General features: G+C 36.2%; 1 protein-coding gene across 10 annotated transcripts in view; it reads right to left on the bottom strand.

Annotated features, from left to right (window-relative positions):
* IPCEF1 (interaction protein for cytohesin exchange factors 1) overlaps positions 1-24,336 on the bottom strand; it is a 183,154-nt gene that overhangs the window by 138,138 nt on the left and 20,680 nt on the right. For 2 of the 10 annotated variants that reach the window (XM_033404499.2, XM_033404511.2), the window contains one exon: positions 4,201-4,372. The exons of the other annotated variants lie outside the window; for them this stretch is intronic. The gene's annotated coding sequence lies outside the window, so the exon portion shown is untranslated. The remainder of the gene's footprint in view (positions 1-4,200; positions 4,373-24,336) is intronic. 10 annotated transcript variants of the gene reach the window in all.

Genomic DNA, 24,336 nt, shown 5'->3' with positions numbered 1-24,336 from the left:
TTTTTTTTTTCACATCCACAATCTTGTAATTTTATTGCATTTTGCTGTATGTATATATGCAATTTGCCTCAAATCCTTTCAAAAATAAGGCAGTTTATAAGGAAGAATATAAATGAATGAATGAATGACATTTCCATTTGAGAATTAAAAATATAAATGTTCAGGGCTTCCCTGGTGGCGCAGTGGTTGAGAGTCCGCCTGTCGATGCGGGGGACACGGGTTCGTGTCCCTGTCCGGGAAGATCCCACATGACGCGGAGCGGCTGGGCCCATGAGCCATGGCCACTGAGCCTGCGCGTCCGGAGCCTGTGCTCCGCAACGGGAGAAGCCACAACAGTGAGCGGCCCACGTACCGCAAAAGAAAACAATAAAAAAATAAAATAAATAAAAAATAAATGTTCATAACTGTATCAGGAATTGTATACAAATATTTATTTGAAGTAATTTTATCTCAACAATGCTCATAATCCTATGAAAATGATTTTCCTATTCCAGGGGTCCTTCACTTGGGGGTCCAAGGGTCCTGTGAACAGAATTCAGGGAGTCTGTACACTTACATGGGGAAAATATATCTTCATTTTCACTGATCTCTAACTGAAACTTAACATTTCCTTCTAATATAAATACTGGCAATAAACCACCAAAGTTTTATCGGCATCTGTGATTTTGTTTCCCATAGAAACAAAATGAGGTATTCTCATCTCCTGTATCATTGTTGAAGGTATCTGCAAATATAATTTATGCTCCTTATCAGTATTCAAACGTCACCAGACTTGCTGCTAGATTGTTATTTAATGCATTAATAAAGAAGCACATATATTACTATATCATACATTTTTTGATTATTATATTTTTATATATTTGGTTTCTTTGTAATCCTTTGTGTTTTGTTTTATACATTTAAAAACATTATTCTGAAAAGGAGTCCATAGGGCTTCTTCAGACTGCCAAGGGTGTGCCAGCCATTAAAGAAGTCAAAACTCTGAAAAACACGAAGTGTTTAGGCAGCATTTTACAGAGTGTTTGCAAATATCTTAGTGAGAGCTATACTATGACTAGAGAATGGTGGTTTCTCTTAATTAAAGAACAGTGGCATTCTCTTCTAAATAAGAGGGAATATTAGAAGCTGCACAGTCTCGTAGTCCCTTTGACAATAAAGGTCACAATCAGCCCCCATGCAATAAATCCATTCCTTAAGTCTGCATTTATAACTTCTGAAAAGACATTTCACATTTGTGAACCTTTGGGTCAGCATTTCTATGACTGAGAGAGACAGACAGTTGACTTAACATTTTGAACATCTCTTAAGAAGCAGTACATTTGACTCAGTCACGTTAAGACATTATCCAAGCCCCTTCCTTTTTTTTTTTTTTTTCCCTTGTGAGTCAGCCTTCTTTTGAATCTTTATCAGACCCTTTGGTACTTTTAGCACAACTGGAGTAGGGCAAGAATAAGGAACTAAAACAAAAGGCTGTCCGTTTGATTACTCAACACACACTTGAAAATTATCTTTAGTTACTGTTGTGACATTCACAACTAGGACCTGATACAATGGAGTGCATGTGATTGTGTGGGTGTGTTGGGGGGAAGCATATACATGTGGTGACACCACGCCACAAAGGCCACGGGCACGGGCCTTTGTTCCTGCTTCCCAAATTCATTTATCAGGAGAGGGAGTCAGGACCGACTGGGCAGATTTGCTCTCACCCCCAGTACTCTGTGCTGCAACTACCACCGGAAGTGGGGAGTGAGGCAGCATGGTGGGTCCCTGCAATGGTGGAGTTTATCCTTTCTCTCTCTTTCAGGCCAACAGGAGGGTATTATACCTGGGCCACCTGCCCCTATTCCAGTGAAAGCTGTATCTGGAAATTGAAGTTCATAGTTAAATGATAAGGCACCTGCTCCTCTGTGCATGCATCCCTTTGCATAACTAGTAAGTTTTCCAGATGTCTGATTTCTTACCTTTTAAGCCATGATACTTTTTTCATGTTAGTTATTTTACACAACTGAATGTATTATACTATATACCTCCTATGTACTTAGAAAGTAGCTCCAAATTAATTTAACCTTATATTGGTGACTCTGGGTCAACATTGAAACCATCCACTTTCTTGCATGAGCGTATTACAGGTGTGAACTAAGAATGCCGCCTGCCGTATCAGTAAACAAAGGATGTTGCAGCCATCGAGCCATCACATTACAGCTTCCCCTACGGTGAGCCCTGAGGGAACTCAGGATGGAAACAGGATGCCCGCCATCTAACAGTCTGCTGAATGCTGAGGAGACTCAGGATAAGAAAGAACAGGATACTGGCCCCAGAGAGCCGAGGTGCTCATCAAAGGAATGATTTCAGTGAGCCCAGACTCTCGCATCTTCCCATAAATATAAAAGCGCTAAATTCCTTAATTTGAGATACCTGGTTTTCTTTAGTTAACAGTAAACTTTCAATGTTCTGACTACCTGGTCTTTGTTGCAAAAACTCCTATATATCCTGGTTCCCCACCTTGCCTCTTTGGAGCAATCCCTCAGAGTGATCTGAGAGTCCTGTCTCCTGAGCTTGAAGTCCTCAGAATGTCTGCTGAATAAAACATAACTCTCAACTCTTAAATCTGCATTTTTTTTCAGGTGACAAAGGGTAATCCCCAGGATCCACTGAGGGTCTCTGACCATAATTTGAGTTGATGCCGAGATGTTTGAGTTCTTACAGCTGCTTCTTCTATTTTTGGTCTAATCCTTTCTTGTCAGACATTATTTCTTCCTGTTTTCAGTAATCCTAATGAAGAAATTCTTGTATGCTCCAATAGATTTGGAAGCCAGATATGCAGTAATGAAGAGATTGAGGGCTTGAGGGCGTTTTGAATGTTATAAAACTACAGTGCATGAGATTTACTATTTGTTGTTTATGATATCTACTTGAGTATTCACAGAGTTTTACTTATTTGCTGATTCTTTGCTGTGTGTTGGATGTGTGAGCTTATGGTATAGATAATTTCCAAATAAATGAGGTTCAGCTACATTTGGTTTTCTGTGTAAATCATCAAGGTATGTCTATATACCAGCTCAAAGAAACGCTCATTGCAGTTTTTGGCTGACAGCAAGCTTCTGCTGTTGAGTTAAAATCTCCTTAATCTAGTAACTGAAATATTTACAGACCTTGACTACACAAACCGTGGGTCCTGCTGTCAGAAATCTCTGAGTCACTCACTCATTTTCACAGAGGCAGCAAAGCCCAGTTTTCCCACTTCCTCTTTCACCCATGCTTTATTTGTCTCATTTAGCTGTAACCACACCACATGGTGGAAGGACTCTGAACACGTATTGAAATCCTGCTTCTGCCTCCAGCTAGCTGTGTGGGACTTTGGGGAAACTACTGTTCATACCAACTCTCAATTCCTCCATCTGTTTAGTGATTACAATTTAGGACTCAGGGTGTTTGTGAGGATGAAGTGGCATAATTCTCATGAATTTACTCAGTTAGATGCCTAATAATCATTTCCTCCCTTTCCCCATGTTCCTTTATTCTCCTGTTTGTTTAACTCTCAAACACCCAATTATATAGATCACCTTCAAAACACGTAGTTATCATCTGCAGTCAGTGTTGATCAGCAAGCTAACAACTGTAGTCATTCTTAATAAGTTCCCATCAGGTTTGAATGAAGCTGTGTGACAGCACTGTCACATTGTCTTAGGAGCATATACAAGTCCATGTTCATGTCTGTCAGCCCTTACCCAAGTGTCTCTTGAGGGGAAGGTTGGCATCTCATTTATCTTTTCCTTCCCAAGTCTTAGCCCATCACATAGGACATTAGCAAACATTGAACAAATGAAAAAAAGAATGAAGAGGACTTCCCTGGTGGCACAGTGGTTGAGAATCCACCTGCCAATGCAAGGGATGCGGGTTCGAGCCCTGGTCCAGGAAGATCCCACATTTTGCGGAGCAACTAAGCCCGTGCGCTACAACTACTGAGCCTGTGCTGTAGAGCCTGTGAGCCACAACTACTGAAGCCCGCACGCCTAGAGCCTGTGCTCCGCAACAAGAGAAGCCACCGCAATGGGAAGCCCGTGCAACGCAACGAAGAGCAGCCCCCACTCGCCGCAACTAGAGAAAAGCCTGCGTGCGGCAACGAAGACCCAACACAGCCAAAAATAAATAAATAAATAAATAAATAAATAAAAGTTTTTAAAAAACAGGTTCTCGGACCTCGTTGTTTCTGGAGATTCTAAGTTAGTGCTTCTGGAGTGAGGCCCAGGTAGTTTTCTTCAAAAAAAAAAAAAAGAATGAAGAACCATTTCGATATCTTGAATGAAGTTCTGTTTACATTAGGAGATTCCTAATCTGGTAGAGTCAGTAGCTGGAGATGAAGCCAGAGATCCTGAAAAACAAGAGGCCAAGTTGACCAAATCCATAGACAGTTACTTACCGATGGCTCTCTGCTAATCTCCTAGCACCACATAAAGTTATAACATTAACCTGGGAACTTGCCCACCGTATCTCCAATTTGGAAAAGAAAATTAAAAATCTTCATTTGCATTTCTAGACAGAGTCAGTCTATGCCTAAAATAGTCTTCTATTTTAAGTCATAAGAAAATTAATGAGAAGGCTGATACTTCCTGGCTGTCTACTCAGCCCTTTCCATCTCAACATTTACCAAGACAGGTGTCTTTCTTAGGAGAAAAAACCAGCTGCCACCAAATAACCTGGTTCACCACCCTTGCTTTTCATGTCCTTGGGCTCCCTTGTCCTTCACTTATTACCCCCACCCCTTGGTATTTTCTACCATGCACTATTTGCCGGACATTTTTCCATCTCCACAATTACCAGGTCCGTCTATCTATGCTTCTCCCTATCTCTCTACCTTCCTCCTCTTCCTGCATCTATCTATCTTGCACATCTTCAAAAAGTTCCACTTCTTAAGCGTAAATAGCTTTCTAGAAGCTTCAGCAATGTTTAGGGGGGGAGGAAAAGAAAAGGCAGTGAATTATAGAAAGAAATAAGAACAGAATGAGAAGAGACCAAAAGGTATGATGAATGTGCTTATATTCCTTTCTGAAATATTTTAATGAGGGCTTCAAATTTTTAATTTTACCACTTAATTCATCTTTTTACCAAACTTATTCAGAAGTCAGCCTTCCTTCCCAAAGCAGTTTTTATATATAACAAAGAATAAAGCATACTTCATATTAATTTCAGACTTCCTAAGAAAAGACATTAGGAAAAGAATTATAAATATACCAGCCCCTATTGCAATACAATGGAAAGGTAATATGCACTTGTAATTTCTAGATTATCCATAGGTGGTAATACTTCTGAAGGTTCTAATTTGTTGTTAAGTTTTACAGGATGAGAATATTTAGTTGTGATATCTGCAATTCAGGAACACAGTCCATTAAAAAATGAGTTACACAGTCCTACACAGTTCCCATTTTTAAAGTGTAAATATGTATAACTATTTAAAAAAAATAAGGAACTCCCTTACAAGTATGTCAAGACATTTTAGATGAGAAAAATTTTCTAATGGGATACATGGGAAAGAAGGTTAATGTATGCTAAAACATACCATTTCTTCTAAATATGATTTTCAAAAAAAGAAAAATTAACATTTATTAAATATTATGTATCTAGTGCTCTCTCCTTTCCGTTCCCCAAAAATCTCTCTCAGGTAGAGCTCTTCCCTGAGCTCTCTGAGTTGAACTACCCAGGATTCCAAAAACCTCTTGTTCACAGCCCTGATCAGTATCACAAATTTGTATTTATTTTTGTGATGTAGATTAATTCTGCTCTATGGAAAATGGTATGAAGGTCCCTCAAAATATTAAAAATAGAACTACCATATGAGCCAACAATTCCACTTCTGGATATTTATCCAAAAGAAATGAAGACACTAACTTGAAAATGTATCTGCACACCCATGTTCATTGCAGCATTATTTACAATAGCCAAGATATGGAAACAAACTTAGTGTCCACTGATGGATGAATGGATAGAGAAAATGTGGTATACAGTTCTCCCTTGGTATCCGAGGGGGACTGGTTCCAGGACCTGCCGAGGATACTAAAATCTCCAGATGCTCAAGTCTCGTAGTCAGTCCTCCGTATCCATCCCTCAGGTTCAACCAACCTTGGATCATGTAGTACTGCATGTACTTATTGAAAAAAATGTGCATATAAGTGGACCTGTGCAGTTCAAATCCATGTTGTTCAAGGGTCGTCTCGTGTGTGTGTGTGTATACATATACACAATGGAATATTATTCAGCCATAAAAAATAAGAAAATCCTACCATTTGCGACAACATGGATGAACTTCAAGGGCACTTTGCTAAGTGAAATAACTTAGACAGAGAAAGACAAATACTGTATGGTCTCACTTATATGTGGAATATAAAAAAAACTCATAGATACAGAGGACAGATTGATGGTTGCCAGAGGTGGGGGGTCAGGAAGGGGGCAGGGGAGGGCAGGGAAGGCAGCGCCAGTGGAGGGGACGGGGGAATGGGTGAAGGTGGTCAAAAGGTACAAACCTCCATTTATAAGATAAATAAGTCCTGAGGATATAGTGTACAGCATGGTGACTGTAGGTAATAATGCTGTACTGCATATTTGAAAGTTCCTAAGAGAGTACATCTTAAAAGTTCTCATCACAAGAAAAACAAAAATGGTAACTATGTGTGGAGATGGATGTTACCTAGACTTATTGTGGTGACCATTTTGCAGTATATACATCTATTGAATCATTATATTGTACACCTGAAACTAACATAATGCTGTAAGTCAATTATATCTCAATTTTTTTTAATGAAACCCTAAAAACAAAAGAATAGACTATGTTTAGAATTTCAGATTTTAATCCTCAGCTACCCAGGTTGTGGGTCTTGAATGCCTTTGAAAATACAATGAAGCTACAGACCTTCTTCCAGAAAAACACAAAACAAAACAAGAAAATGATTAATGTTTGTCCCGCTGCTCTATGGTGGCAGTGATCACATCTGTTTTGCTTCACCAGTTAAGCCTCATCACGGTACCTAAAATGTAACGGGAGCTCAGGACATGTGTTTAATGACTGCCTGACTGTTGGAAGAAACCAACAGTTTTTTCTACCTCCATACTCAACACTTCCTTCCTCCTTCCATCTCTCACTCAACCACCTTGCCTCCCATGTCTCAGAGGAATTAGAGACTATTCTTAGACACTTGCTGCCCTTCTCTTCCTATTGAATTTCTCCAGCATGTTGGGGAGCCAACCCCTCCTAGTTCAGAGAAAGCAGAACCTTTTTTTTTAACCATGCCCTGTGGCTTGCAGGATCTTAGTTCCCAACCAGGGATAGAACCCAGGCCCCTAGAAGTGAAAGCAGAGTCCTAACCACTGGACCGCCAGGGAATTCCCACATAACCATTTTTAAATCCCACCGATCTCTAAAAAAGAAATCCCTTTCACTAAAGCCACACTTAGTCCCTGTTTGTTTTTTAACCTTCCCTTCATCAAGCTTCTTGAAAGAGATGTTTTTCTTGCTCCAATTCTCACCACACACTTGGTTCTCAAAGACCTACAAGTGGACTGCAGACTTACAGCTGCATCAGGATGCTCACGCCAAAACTGGCAGGCATTTCCTCACTGCAGAATTCCATAGGCGCTTTTCAATCCCTTGCTTACAAACCTCCCTACAGCACAGGATCCCGTCTTGATGTTCCCTTTCCCTTGGCTCTCAGGACTCTACTTTCTCCCATCTTCCTGTTAGCTTTCCTCAGATGCCTTGCTCGCCCTTGTCTCCTTTAATCCCTTAAATATTGATGCTCCCTGGGGTTCTTTTCACATCCCTACCTTCTCATGCTACATTCTATTTAACTGTCACCAATGCCAAAGGGTCTTAAAACCGTATTTCAAGCCAGAATTACATTCTGAGATCCAGAGACATCCATCTGATTGCCCACTGGCCATCCCCTATTTCCATGTACCAGTTTCCTAAACATGTAAAAAAAAGAAAGAATTTATCATCTTTCCCTAAAAATGTGATCTTCACCCTCATCTTGATGAAAGGCACCTGTCTCCTAATCTAGTATCTTCTTACTTTCTCTATTTTCACATTATCAATAAATTAATGGATATATTCATTTCTAAGTATAAAATAACTCATTGTTCAATTAAATTATGAAAATATTATTTATATTACTTTTACATACATATTTTTATTTACCTTATGACAACAAATCGATGTCATACTAATGTTTTAGAGAATCTAAGGAATAGATAAATGGTCTTTTAAATTAACACTATATAATTAGCCTCCAAAATGTCTTCAGGGGCTATAAAAGACTGTCCTATTTAATATTTGAAACATTTACCTTTATTATTTGTCTATACTATTATATCTATTCAGGGTAGGCATTTTGAGTTAAATCCAGTCCCTGTTAAGCTGAATCTTTATTCCAGTTAATAAGGTTTTTCTGTGTTATTATGTAAACAAATAAATTCCAAAATGATGTGTAGTTGTATGTATGCACTTATAAAAGAAACAGAAAGCCCTAAGGAGGCAGAACTTCATCTTCTGTTCCTGTTTCTGCCTCTGCTACACAAGATGGCCTCTGCTACATCACCTTGATATTTCCTCTGACATTAACAAAGAAGTTAAGCCTGCTCTTTGGCTAATAAACATATCACTTACATTTTTATACTCTTTAAAATGTTAATCCGATTTCATTTTGACCATAAGAACAAATCCTCGGAGGGACTTCCCTTGTGGCGCAGTGGTTAAGAATCCACCTGCCAATGCAGGGGACACGGGTTCGATCCCTGGACGGGGAGGATCCCACATGCTGTGGAGCAACTAAGCCCCGTGCGCCACAACTACTGAGCCTGTGCGCTAGGGCCCTCATGCCACAACTACTGATCCCGCATGCTGCAACTGCTGAAGCCCACGCACCTAGAGCCCATGCTTCACAACAAGAGAAGCCACTGCGATGAGAAGCCCGCGCACCACAATGAAGAGTAGCCCCTGCTCGCAGCAACTAGAGAAAGCCCGCACGCAGCAACGAAGACCCAACACAGCCAAAAATAAAATGAAATAAAAATCCCTGGAGTAGTAACAGCTTGTTTTAGATGGAGAAACTGAGCAGAGTCAGGGGAGCTTGCCTAAGGTAAACGACAGCAGAAGAATCAAATGAGACATTATGATGCTGAGCCCAACCAACTTTCAAAAAAAATGCCCAGCATACTGAAAAGATGAATGGGATGATAATGTATATACAAGTTTGATCCAATCAATAGAAATACAAAGGTATATATAAATATACATATATACACATTATCAACAAAGATACTAAAGACAAACTAACCAAAGATCAGATCTATCTACCTGGAAAGCATTTCAACATCTTCTCACTTTTTTAAACCTCTCCTTTCTCTGGTATTTCTTTCTCTAGTCTTAGTATCCTAAGAATTCTTTTGCCTCTTTGAGCATTAAAGGAAAGCTCAAAAATGTATTAATTGCTGTGGTTCTAATTGAAATCTCATATGCTTTGATCATCTCATCAGTTGATCTCAAGTCTTTACATGAAAAATAAAACATTCTGAAAAGTTCTCAGGTTTGTAAAAGATAAAATGAAGTAAGATCAAGACCACAAAAGAAGGAGTTCTTGAAAATACCTTTTATCCCTAATGGTCTCAAGGATAAGCTCTCATTGAACAGGGTTCCTTTCCCATCGGGGTCCCATGGACTTTGTAATTATGCATTTATTAGAGTGATTATTTGATTAATATCTGTCTCCACATCAGACGGAAAGCCTCAGGAGAAAAGGAGCAGTGAATGTTTTTGTTTACCCTTGCACCCTAGTTTTGGTGCTCAGTCAATATTTATAAGTCACTTCTGTGGGACATAGGACCAAGCATTTTGTGCATATGACATTTCTATAGGGAAAGAGAGGGCCCATGAAAAGCACAGAGATAAAGTAGGAAGAGTGGGAGTATTTAAAAATCTGAAGATCTTCTAAACACTGTAAAGCCAAGATTTTCTCTAATAACAGCTTTTTATTAACATGAATAAACGGAGTTACAAGTAGCCCAGATCCCCAGTGTGAAGATCAATAAGATCCTTGCTTCATACATAGTCATAATATAAGGTATAAGGTGGGAGGGAGGGAGACGCAAGAGGGAAGAGATATGGGAACATATGTATATGTATAACTGATTCACTTTGTTATAAAGCAGAAGCTAACACACCATTGTAAAGCAATTATACCCCAATAAAGATGTTTAAAAAAATTTAAACATAGATTTATCATATTAAAAAAAAAGGTACAAGGCAAAGTGAAGAATGAGGGTCAGAGCTTAAGTCAATTTCCTTTGTGGCAAGGATCACAGAAGGGAATTGCCAGTATCCACCACTGGTTATGATAGTGTCCTAAGTCCCCTATTTTATCTGTCTCAGTCTTACAGATCCAAAACAAGCATGGGAGATGATAGTCTAGGCCCACTAGTGCCCCTGTATTTGGCCATGGGATACTGATTCTCTTTTTTTTTTTTTTTTTGGTACGCGGGCCTCTCACTGCTGTGGCCTCTCCCGTTGCGGAGCACAGGCTCCGGACGCGCAGGCTCAGTGGCCATGGCTCACGGGCCCAGCTGCTCCGTGGCATGTGGGATCTTCCCGGACTGGGGCACGAACCCGCGTCTCCTGCATCGGCAGGCGGACTCTCAACCACTGCGCCACCGGGGAAGCCCATGATTCTCTTATCTGTCTTCAGATAGTGAAGACAAAGTCAATATAAAGTCTAAAATAAATACTTATTGGGAAATTAACGAAAATCAAAATACAGAAATAGAATCAAGATAAAAGTGTGTAAATTCTTAACATTTGCTTTAGGTAACACTCAGTAAAATACTGATTGGGTTGCCCTCTCCTGTGCTTGGAGGGAAGCATCACCCATTTGCTCTTTGGCAGGTCACTTCCTCCTCCTTTTCCGCTTTTGGACAGCTGTAGCCTTAGTCAGGTGAGCAAACACTGTTAACTGATTCAAAAGTGTCTCTACATATAGAAGGAAATAATTTCAGATTAATAAATATATATTTGCATTTCAGATGCCTATGTAAAAACACAATCCTCTCCTCCCCCCACCTACTCACCCTCTGTGAAAGCTACTCCACAATCGCTAACAAAATAATTTTTACTCCATTGAAACTAGGGTGTATTGCATGTCAAAATGGATAGATATATTGACTTTCGAGTAAGTTTGATTTTAAGCATCACTGTTTGAAATAATAAGTATGATCCCAGAATATTTTCAGAAGATATGTATATAATCAAATATATATATTCTAGCCATACAACTACAATAAACTCAAATTTACAACAAGATTGAAGGAGAGGAGGAGTATAAGGCAGTATAATAATATGTTGGTGGATAATTACCATAAATTCCCCCATACATGGACCACCAATTTGAAGAATTAGAATACATGTAAATATTAATAAAAATCCATATTGGAAATATATTTGATATTTAAGAATGAACTTTGGATTTCATAATGAGTCTACTCATTATTATGAAGAAGCTCTATAAAAAGTAGACCATATCTGATTTATTTTTTTATTCCCATGGAACCAAGTATACTGTCTTCCAATTAAGCATACCAAATAACTAAATAAATGATGTTGCCACTAGCTTAGAAATGTCAGAATATATAATTTTGTTTACTAGAATGCTTACATGGTATATTAGTATAATATTAACAAAAATGATAAAATGTTTGTGTGTACAATATATCACATATAAGTTTTTAAATTTTTAATATACATTTATGCAATCAATTCTCAAAATAACCCTGTGATGTAGAGAGGGTTACTAACTCTACTTTCCAGAGAAGAGTAGAGGAAACACTTTTAAACTAATTTTATGAGGTTAGAATAACTCTGTTACCAAAACAGAGAAGGAAATTGAGAAAAGAATATTATACACAAATATTTCTAATGAACGCAGACACAAAAGTCTGTTTAAAACATTAGCACATAATATCCAGCAATATATAGAAAGTATAGCATATCCTGGGAATACAAGGTTTTTTTTCACTTTTGAAAACTCGTCAATATAATTATTCATACTGACAAAATAAAAGCGAATAATTGCATGATCACATTAGTAGACTCAGAAATACCATTTGATGAAACTCAACACCCATTCATAATAAAATTTGTAAAAAGACTATCAGCAAATTATTAATAGAAAATTTTTTCAATCTGCAAAATGACATGTACAAAAAGCTACAGCTAATATCATAATTAATGGTGAAAGACTCACCACTCACCAATTAAGATCAGAAATAACACTGGAATATTCACTCAATATTTCTATTCAAAATCATTCTGGTAGGTTTAGCCAGTGTTGTAATGCAAGAAGATTAAACAGAAATTATAGAACTTAAAAAAGAAGAAATAAAACTATCTTTATTCACAAATGGTGTGATTATGTACACAGAAAAATCCAAAGAAATCTATAAAAAAAAAACTATTCAACAGATAAGTGAATTTAGCAAGGCCTTAGGAAACAAAGTCAATATACAAAGTAATAGTATTTCTATATAATAGTAATGAACAAATGGACATTATATTTAAAAATACTACCCATTACAAAAGCATCAAAAAGCAAAAAATATTTATAGATGAATCTAGCAAGAGATATCTAAAGTCTCTGCACTAAAAACTACAAAACATAGTTAATAAGAATTAAAAGAGATCTATGATGAAGCTACAGCAATCAAGACAGCATGACTCTGGTAAAAGTATATACAAATTGACAGTAGAACAAAAATGAAAGTTAAGAAACAGATGCACATTTTTATGGTCAATTGATTTTCAAGAAAAGCACCAAAGCAATGCAGGAAAAAAAAGACTTTTCAATAATACTGCTGGAACAAGTGGATATCTGTGTGAAGAAAAAACCCCAAAAAACCTTCAATTCCTACCTCATAAGCCTAAACAAAAAAGTTAAAATTATAAAGCTTCCAGAAGAAAATATAATGGAATATATTCAAAATCTTGAGTTAGGCAAAGATTTCTTACCCATGATACCAAAAGCACTAATTATAAAAAAAATTAAAATTTTCTGCTCCTTAAAAATGACATTAATAAAATAAGCAAGTCACACTGGAAGAAAAAAATTCACAAAACATTAATCAGTCAAAGGACCTATATTCAGAACGTATAAAAAATTCTTCCAACTCAATAATAAAATGAAAAATAGACCAATTAAAAATGGGCAAATGTTGGGACTAACAGATACACACTGCTATATATAAAAGGGGTAAACAACAAGGACCTATTGTATAGCACAGGGAACTATATTCAATAGCTTGTAATAACCTATAATGGAAAAAATGTGTAAAAGATTATATATATATATATGAATCACATTGCTATACACCTGAAACTAACAGAACATTGTAAATCAACTCTAATTTTTTTTAATTGGCAAATGACCTGAACAGACACTTCACAAAAGATCTACAAATGGCCAACAAGCACGTGAAACAGCGCTCAACATAATGAATCATAAGGGAAGTGCAACAAAACCACAATGAGATACTCCTATAATGGCAGAAAATAAAAACAAGTTGGTGTAATGGGAACCACTAGAACTCTCAGACATTACTGATGGGAGTTTCAAAAGCTACAGCCATTTTATATAAATGTTCGGCAGTTTCTTATGAAGTTAAACAAAACATGACCTATGATCACCAGTTTAACTCTTTTGTATTTCCCCAAGAGAAAGGAAAACATATATCCACACAAAGACTCGTACATGAATATTTATAGTGACTTTATTTGTAATAGCTTCAACCTAGAAACAACCCAAATGTCCAAAAACAGAAAAAGAGGTAAACAAATTGTGATATATTCATATGATAGAATAGACAGCAGTAAACGGAAATGAACTCTTGTACATACAATGGCAAAAATTAATCTCACACACTTCATGCTGAACAAAAGAAGCCAGATTCCTAAGAGAACATGTCATGATGCCATTGATAAAAAGTTCTGGACCAGACAAAACTAATCGATGGAGAAATAAATCAGAGCAATGGCTGCCTCTGGGGAGAGGAGAGGGTGGCGGGATTGACTGTAATGGGGTACAATGGAAATATTCCGTGTCTTGGTAACAGTATGAGTTACATGAAAACATGCATCTGTTAAAATTCACAGAACTCTAACACTTATGACCTGTGCATTTCACTACGTGGAGACCATACTTCCATCAAATAACTTAATTAGACAATATTATTTTGATGAGATGAAAATTAAATCTGAAAACAAAGTAATAAAATAGGGCAAATTCATTTCACTCTTCCACTCAAGGAGTATAAGTCCCAGATTATGGGTGGCATGGAAACTGCAAATCTGTTTTCATTTCTGCTTTTCCATACAACATGCTTCTGAAGTCAGTAATTACCTTCCCTCCAACCCTACCCCTACAATTTGGCCCATAAACTAAAGCCAACCTCATCACCTAGAACCTACAGAAATATGGGGATCTGTTCCAAAAGATCTACTAGCTGTGTTAGTAGAACTATCTGTTTCCAACAGGATGCCTTCCAGGGAGACTGTCGACAAAGGATAAGTCTGAACATATATGATTTTTGCCTTACACGCTGACTTTAGAAACTAACAGAGGATAAGCTGAGTCCACTGTCATTTTTCCTATGTAAGTTGGTAAGTAATATACCCTAGATTCAGATACATAGCTGAATTCCTATCATATGATTCTTAGTGCTCTGGTTATAATTAAATGTACTGATTGTACTTGAAGTATATTAAAATTCTCCCTAATCCTTTCTCTTCCCTTCCCCTACCAAAAAACACGAACTATTTATAAAACTTTCTGTCTCTTCATTTGGTTTTACTTATCTGGACTCCTAAGCCATGCATGGTAAATTTCAGACCTATAATTTGTGGCTTCCTGCTTCCAAGATTTCTCCAGAGTCGTTCTCATGTGACTGTTTTTCTAGTTAAATATTTACACATATACACAGGGTACACAGGCAGTTCATATTTGACATGATTTAACAGCACTACATCTGTTTCTCATCATAACATAACTGGAAAATGTGCCTACTAAACATTTTTTAAATATATTTGCCCAAAACATTGTTTCTACTCTCATCTTGAGACATTTCTTTGTAAAGAAAATAGAAGATAAGATGGCCTCTGTTTCCTTAATTTTCTTCCTCTGGCTTTGGGGTCCTCTCTTGATACCAGTCATTACTTCCCAAGCCTAATCAAACAACGTATCATGTCTTTCTTTTAATCAGTGGGTGAGAAGCACAAAATTAAGTTGAGATGTGACGGCAAAAATATCTTATTTAAATAAAAAGGCCCCCCAGAACAACTGGCTTCATTGCTAACTCCAAGGTTAGCAAGACTTCACCTGAATAAAGTCCCTGATGATACAAACATGTCTGAAGTCTGTTTCTTGCTCACAGTGCACAACTTCAAGCATGAGTTCTCCAAATTCAGAAAAAAAAAAAAGAAAGAAAGAAAATTCTTGGCCTTCAGGAGGTAATCATTCCTAGGTCCCCAAAATTTCAAATCGCAAAAAAAAATCTGTTCTAATTCTTCCCCTGTTTGCTTAACAAAATCAATCCTATTTTAAGTTCATATGCTTTTCCAGAAATATAAAGCAGAGTTAAATTACGAGAGTATATTCCTCAGAACACTAATTTAGAATAAATCGATCCTATCTGACTTTCATTCTATTGTTTTGGGTTTTAATCCAGAAATCTGTTTGCTCGTTTTTATTCATATGTTATCATAAGCAATAAAAAAGAATGAAAACAAAAACTCCTGGGTGCATTATAAATCCTGGAAGCGGACCATAGCTCATACGTAGTCACGAAGCAAAAATAAAAGGAATGATTATTTTCAATTAATATCTTCTATTATTTTTTTGAGACCTATTTTTCTAATTTGTGTCTAACTCAAGATCTTGATTTTTTTCTTTTCTTTTCCCTGATTATCTTTTGGCCATTTCATAGCTCATTTCACTCTGGAGAGAAAGTGATTGGATTAAAAAAAGGAGATGAGACTAAAATGAGTGTAATTGACTTCAACAGCCCTGAGGAAAAGCTTTACTTTCAAGAAGCCTGGAACATCCGGCTCTAATAAAGCTTTTGGTGCATCTGAGAATTTAAATAATCCTTAATATTCTTAATTCCTGTCACACTGATTAAAAAGCATAACAGTAGATTTTTAGACATACTATTTTTAGACATTCTGTTATGAAATAATATGAAAAATTGCTCAAATCCAGAAATCACACTATATACTCAGAGAAGCACCTCCTAGGATACTATGTATTTTCTCAAACAAACATATATATTTACAGAATATATATTAATAAAATAATACATATAAACAAATATATATGTAAGTCTTAGCTTTGGTTTGCTGTTCTGACACTTCAAATGTCTATGCTAATTTTAGAAGAAGGTAAATAATTACAATATGTGGATAAATAAGACCTACAGATGATCCAAATTTTTTTATCTATGAACTTTCATTACATAGTAGATAAACGTTTCAGGAAAAAGGATACCACGGACATTTAAATTTTTTTTTCTTAACTTTTGGAGAATTGAAACATAATAAGCATCAAAAAGACCCAAGGAACCTTATAAAATCTTTCAGGAGGTAGAAGAGGGACTATTTCCCAACTCTTTTTTATGACAACAGAACCCTGATACCAAAACCTGACAAAGACATTATAGGAAAAGAAAATTGTAGACCAGTATCCATCATGAACATAGGAGTAAAAATTCTTAACAAAATACTAGAGAGTTGAATTCATTTATATATAGAAAGGATACTATATTATGACTATGGGAAGTTTATCCCAGGCTTAACATTTGAAAAACAATCAATATAAATCACCATATTAACAGAATAAAGGGAGAAAATCACATGATCATTTCAATAGATGCAGAAAGTGTATGTGCCAGGACCTCCAGCTCACATCGTGGAAAGATCAGGGACAAGGTGAGAGTAAATACACTCTCACCACTTCTCCTCATCTAGCCAGTGCAATGGGGCAAGAAAAAATTTTAAAGAAGTCCTACAGAATGTAAAGGAAGAAGAAAAACTCGTCATTTGCAGATGACATGGTCAGTTTAAAAGAAAATCCTGGGGAAACTAAAACAAACAAAAACTTCTAGAATTAGTGAGTTATCAAAGGGTGAGATACAAGATAAGTACAACATATAAATTTTATATCTATGTTCTAACAATGAACAACTGGAAATTGAAATAAATTATAAAATAAAGTTATTTATAATAGCATCAAAAATACAAAACAGGGATAAATCTAACAAAAGATGTGAAAGACCCTACACAGTAAAATGTGAAAAACATTGCTGACAGAATTAAAGACCTAAAGAAATGGAAAGATACACCTTTTCCACGAGTCAGAAGACTCAATACTGTTAAGATGTTAATTCTCTCCAAATTGATCTATCAATTCAAATCACTCTCAATCAAAATTCCAGCAGGATTTTTTAAATTGACAAACTGACTCTAATATTTTTATTAAATACAAAGGAGCTAGTATAGACAAAACAACTTAAAAGCAATAACAAGCAATGGAATTACACACCGAATTCTGCACTCATCATAAAGCTAAAGTAATCAAGACGATATGGTTTGACATGAAGAGTGTCCAAAAATAAACCCACAAATATATGGTCAATTGATTTTTGACAAAACTGCAAAAGCAGTTTCTCTCAGTAGAGAAAAGATAATCTTTTCAACAAATGGTGATGGAACAATTGAATATCTATGCACAAAAAAAAAGAAAGAAAGAAAAAACCCGCAATTGATCCATACTTTGATACAAAATTAACTCAAAATGTATCATAGACCTAAATGTAAAACCTGAAACTATACAAGTTCTAGAAGAAAATATAGGAGATTTTATTAAAATTAAGAACTTCGATTCCTTGAAAGACATTTTTAAAAGAATGAAATGGCAAGCTACATTCTGGGAATCATATATATAGATGATAAAGTGCTCATATCCAGAATATCTAAAGACCTCTCAATACTCAATAATAAGGAAACAAACAACCCAATAAAATATGGGCAAAAGATGCGAATAGAAACTTCATGAAAGAAGACAGATGTCAACTAAGCATTTGAAAAGGTGTTCAGTGCTATTAGTCATTAGGGAAATGAAAATTAAAACCACAGTGTTACCCCTACATACCTATTAAAATGGCTTAAGTTAAAAATATTGATCTCACCAAGCCTTGATGTAGATATGGAGCAAATGGAATGCTCATGTGTTACTGGTGGGAATATAAAATGGTCCAATCACTTTGGAAAACAATTTGGTAGTTTCTTAAAAAGTTAAACATACACCTGTTAGAATCCAGCTATTCTATTCCTGGATATTTATCCAAGAGAAATGAAAGCATACGTATGGTCAAAGATTTGTACACCAATGTATATAGCAGCTTTATTTGAAATAGCCAAAAACTGGAAACAACCTAAGTATCTATCAATAAGCGAATGGATAAACAAATTGTGGTATACCCATACAATGAAATATTATGCCATTGTAAAAATAAATAAAATAGAATATCAATACATGGTAACAACAGGGATGAATCTCAAAATAATTATGATGAGTGAAATAAGTCAGACAAAAAGGTGTATAAAATCCTAGAAAATGTGAGATAATCTATAGTAGTATAAAGCAGTTCAGCGGTTACCCGAGGATGTGGAAAACAGGGAAGTGTTGGCAAGAGGGATTACATTTTCTTGATTGTCATGACAGTTTCATGGATATAGATAAACGTCAAAACTTATCAAACTGTACACTTCAAATTGTGCCATTTATTAAACATCAATTATACCCCAATAGAGCTGGGGTTTTTCCTAACATCCTAGTATGGAATTAGTGTCCATAAATTTAAGAAAGAAGGCCAGTGTGGCTAGAACAAGATGAGTGAGAAGGAGTTAAAAGGCCAAGTCAGAGGTAAGCGGAGCCGGACCACATGTGTCTTTATAGGCTCAGTCAGGTGTGTGAAATGTATTCAAGTGGAGGATTATAAACAGAGCAGTAACATGATCTCATTTATGTGAAATGCTCCTTGAGGCTTTTGCAGAACGTCATGTAGCTGGAACCGTATGGCATGTAACCTTCTCCGGTTGACTTCTTTCACTTAGTAATATTCACTTAAGAATCCTCCATGTCTTTTCACAGCTTGATAGCTCATTTCTTCTTAGTGCGGAATACTATTCCATTGTCTGGTTGAACCACAGTTTATGTATCCATTCCCCTGCTAAAGACATCTTGGTCAATTCCAAGTTTGGGCAGTTGGCAATAAAGTTGCTATAAACATCTGTTGCGCAGGTTTTTATGTGGATGTAAGTTTTCAACTCCTTTGGGTAAAAACCAAGGAGTGCAATTGAAGGATACTATGGTAAGAATGTGTTTAGTTTTGTAAGAAACTGACAAACGGACTTCCAAAAATGGCTGTGTTATTTTGCACTCCCACTAGCGATGTATTCCTCTTGCTCCACGTACTCACTGGCATTTGGTATCGGCAGTGTTTCTGGATTTTGACAATTCTGATGGGTATGTAGCCGTATCTCCTTGTTTTAATTTGCATTTCCCTAACAACATAAAATGTCGAGACTCTTCATACACTTATGTGTCATCTATATCTTTGGTAAGGTAAATGTTCAGATCTTTTGCCCATTTTTTTGATCATGTTGTTTGTTTTCTTTTTGTTGAGTTTTAAGAGTTCCTTGTATATTTTGGGTTGCAGTACTTTATCAGATATGCCTTTTGCGAATATTTTCCCCAAGTCTGTGGCTTGTCTTCTCATTCTCTGACAATGATTATATTTTAATGCAACACATTTGATACTGGCTATGCCTTCAGTCCATCAAATCTAGCTAGGTGTATACAGAAAAATGGATGAGATAAAAATCAAAATATTGCCAGAAACACAAAATAGCAAAATATGCTAATGTGTACTGTCTCCCAAGTAATAGCTTCTATTCATAAATATACTGAAGAAAGATTAGAAATCCATTTAAACTCTTAGAAAACTGGTGCTATTCATTAGTAAGTCAGATTTTTCCAGGTGATTGTAGGCATCCCCAAAATCATGTAGCACAGAGTAACAGAAAGATAGTGAGCATGGAAATAAAATAATACAGTATGGTTTGAGATTTTGTTCCCTGCAACCATCCTGTTTCAGCATTTTAAAATTATGAAAAATTTTCCTAATTTCTTCCTAATGGAGATGGTTGTTTTTTGTTTTATTTTCTTGTCAAAAATGTGGGGAATCAGTTTAAATAAAACATCTTTGTTACTTCCAATGTATACAGCTGAAGTGGTTAGAGGAAAGAAAGAAACATTTCCAATCTTAGATATGGCCAAAAGTGTCAAAATCTTGCCTATCAAGTCATCATCTTTACTATTCACTATATGCTTTTTCTTTTTTTTAACATCTTTATTGGAGTATAACTGCTCTACAATGTTGTGTTACTTTCTGCTTTATAACAAAGTGAATTAGCTATATGTATACATGTATGCCCATATCTCCTCCCTCTTGCGTCTCCCTCCCAAACTCCTTATCCCACCCCTCTACGTGGTCACAAAGCACCAAGCTGATCTCCCTGTGCTTTGCAGCTGCTTCCCACTAGCTATCTATTTTACATTTAGTAGTGTATATATGTCAATGCTACTCTCTCACTTCGTCCCAGCTTACCCTTCCCCCTCCCCATGTCCTCAAGTCCATTCTCTACCTCTGTGTCTTTATGGCTGCCCTGCCCCTAGGTTCATTAGAACCACCTTTTTTTTTTTTTAGATTCCATATATATGTGTTAGTGTACAGTGTATGTTTTTCTCTTTCTGACTAACCTCACTCTATATGAGAGACTCTAGGTCCATCCACCTCACTACAAATAACTCAATTTCGTTTCTTTTTATGACCGAGCAATATTCCATTGTATCTATGTGCCACATCTTCTTTATCCATTCATCTGTCGATGGACACTTAGGTTGCTTCCATGTCCTGGCTATTGTAAATAGTGCTGCGATGAACATTGTGCTACATGTCCCTTTCTGAATTATGGTTTTCTCAGGGTATATGACCAGTAGTGGGATTTCTGGGTCATATGGTAGTTCTATTTTTAGTTTTTTAAGAAACCTCCATACTGTTCTCCATAGTGGCTGTATCAATTTACATTCCCACCAACAGTGCAAGAGGGTACCCTTTTCTCCATACCCTCTCTAGCATTTATTGTTTGTAGATTTTTTGATGATGGCCATTCTGACAGGTGTGAGGTGATACCTCACTGTAGTTTTGATTTGCATTTCTCTAATGATTAGTGATGTTGAGCATCCTTTCATGTGTTTGTTGGCCATCTGTATGTCCTCTTTGGAGAAATGTCTATTTAGGTCTTCCACCCATTTTTGGATTGGGTTGTTTATTTTTTTGATACTGAGCTGCTTGTATATTTTGGAGATTAATCCCTTGTTAGTTGCTTAGTTTGCAAATATTTTCTCCCATTCTGAGGGTTGTCTTTTCGTCTTGTTTATGGTTTCCTTTTTTGTGCAAAAGCTTTTAATTTTCATTAGGTCCCATTTGTTTATTTTTGTTTTTATTTTCATTTCTCTAGGAGGTGGGTCAAAAAGGATCCTGCTGTGATTTATGTCAGAGTGTTCTGCCTAAGTTTTCCTCTAAGAGTTTCATAATGTCTGGCCTTACATTTAGGGCTTTAATCCATTTTGAGTTTATTTTTGTCTGTGGTGTTAAGAAGTGTTCTAATTTCATTCTTTACATATAGCGGTACAGTTTTCCAAGCACCACTTACTGAAGAGGCTGTCTTTTCTCCATTGTATATTCTCACATCCTTTGTCAAATATAAGGTGACCATATGTGTGTGGGTTTATCTCTGGGCTTTCTATCCTGTTCCATTGATCTATATTTCTGTTTTTGTGCCAGTACCATACTGTCTTGATTACTGTAGCTTTGTAGTATAGTCTGAAGTCTGGGAGCCTGATTCCTCCAGCTCCGTTTTTGTTCCTCAAGATTGCTTTGGTTATTCGGAGTCTTTTGTGTTTCCATACAAATTGTAAAATTTTTTGTTCTAGTTCTGTGAAGAATGCTATTGGTTGTTTGATAGGGATTGCATTGAATCTGTACATTGCTTTGGGTAGTATAGTCATTTTCACAATGTTGATTCTTCCAATCCAAGAACATGGTATATCTCTCCATCTGTTTGTATCATCTTTAATTTCTTTCATCAGTTTCTTACAGTTTTCTGCATAGAGGTCTTTTGTCTCCTGAGGTAGGTTTATTCCTAGGTATTTTTTTGTTGTTGTTGCAATGGTAAATGGGAGTGTTTTCTTAATTTCACTTTCAGGTTTCTCATCATTAGTGTATAGGAATGCAAGAGATTTCCATGCATTAATTTTGTATCCTGCTACTCCACTAAATTCATTGATTAGCTCTAGTAGTTTTCTGGTAGCATCCTTAGGATTCTCTATGTATAGTATCATGTCATCTGCAAACAGTGACAGCTTTACTTCTTCTTTTCCTATTTGGATTCCTTTTATTTATTACTTCTCTGATATCTGTGGCTAAAACTTCCAAAACTATGTTGAATAATAGTGGTGAGAGTGGGCATCCTTGTCTTGTACCTGATTTTAGAGAAAATGGTTTCAGGTTTTCACCATTGAGAATGATGTTGGCTGTGGGTTTGTCATACATGGCTTTTATTATGTTGAGATAAGTTCCCTCTATGCCTATTTTCTGGAGAGTTTTTATCATAAATGGGTGTTGAATTTTGCTGAAAGCTTTTTCTGCATCTATTGAAATGATCATATGGTTTTTATCCTTCAGTTTGTTAATATGGTGTATCACATTGATTGATTTGCATACATTGAAGAATCCATGCATTCCTGGGATAAACCCTACTTATCACGGTGTATGATCTTTTTAATGTGTTGCTGGATTCTGTTTGCTAATATTTTGTTGAGGATTTTTGCATCTATGTTCATCAGTGATGTTGGCCTATAGTTTTCTTTTTTTGTGACATCTTTGTCTGGTTTTAGTATCAGGGTGATGGTGGCCTCTTAGAATGAATTTGGGAGTGTAACACCCTCTGCTATATTTTGGACGAGTTTGAGAAGGATAGCTGTTAGCTCTTCTCTAAATGTTTGATAGAATTCACTGTGAAACCATCTGGTCCTGGGCTTTTTATTGTTGGAAGATTTTTAATCACAGTTTCAATTTCAGTGCTTGTGATTGGTCTGTTTATATTTTCTATTTCTTCCTGACTCAGTCTTGGAAGTTTGTACTTTTCCAAAAATTCGTCCATTTCTTCCATGTTGTCCATTTTATTGGCATATAGTTGCTTGTATTAGTCTCCCATGATCCTTTGTATTTCTGCAGTGTCAGTTGTTACTTCTTTTTTAATTATAATTCTGTTGATTTGAGTCTTCTCCCTTTTTTTCTCAATGAGTCTAATGGTTTATCAATTTTGTTTATCTTCTCAAAGAACATGCTTTTAGGTTTATTGATCATTGCTATTTTTTCCTTCATTTCTTTTTCATTTATTTCTGATCTGATCTTTATGATTTCTTTCCTTCTGCTAACTTTGGGGTTTTTTTGTTGTTCCTCTTCTTCTTTCTCTAATTGTTTTAGGTGTAAGGTTAGGCTGTTTATTTGAGATGTTTCTTGTTTCTTGAGGTAGGACTGTATTGCTATAAACTTCCCTCTTAGAACTGCTTTTGCTGCATCAGATAGGTTTTGGGCCGTCACGTTTTCATTGTCATTTGTTTCTAGGTATTTTTTCATTTTCTCTTTGATTTCTTCAGTGATCTCTTGGTTATTTAGTAGTGTATTGTTTAGCCTCCATGTGTTTGTATTTTTTACAATTTTTTTTCCTGTAATTGCTATCTAGCCTCATAGTATTGTGGTCAGAAAGGATACTTGATACGATTTCAACTTTCTTAAATTTACCAAGGCTTGATTTGTTACCCAAGATATGATCTATCCTGGAGAATGTTCCATGAGCTCTTGAGAAGAAAGTGTATTCTGTTATTTTTGGATGGAATGTCCTATAAATATCAATTAAGTCCATCCGGTCTAATGTGCCTTTTAAAGCTTGTGTTTGCTTATTTATTTTCATTGTGGATGATCTGTCCACTGGTGAAAGTGGGGTGTTAAAGCCCCCTACTATTATTGTGTTACTGTCAATTTCCCATTTTATGGCTGTTAGCATTTGCCTTACGTATTGAGGTACTTGTATGTTGGGTGCATAAATATTTACAATTGTTATAG

The sequence above is a fragment of the Orcinus orca genome, chromosome 12, assembly GCF_937001465.1.
Source record: "Orcinus orca chromosome 12, mOrcOrc1.1, whole genome shotgun sequence".
Taxonomy (NCBI): Eukaryota; Metazoa; Chordata; class Mammalia; order Artiodactyla; family Delphinidae; genus Orcinus; species Orcinus orca.
Note: the sequence above shows the minus strand (reverse complement) of the source record. Positions and strands in the feature narration are given on the sequence as shown.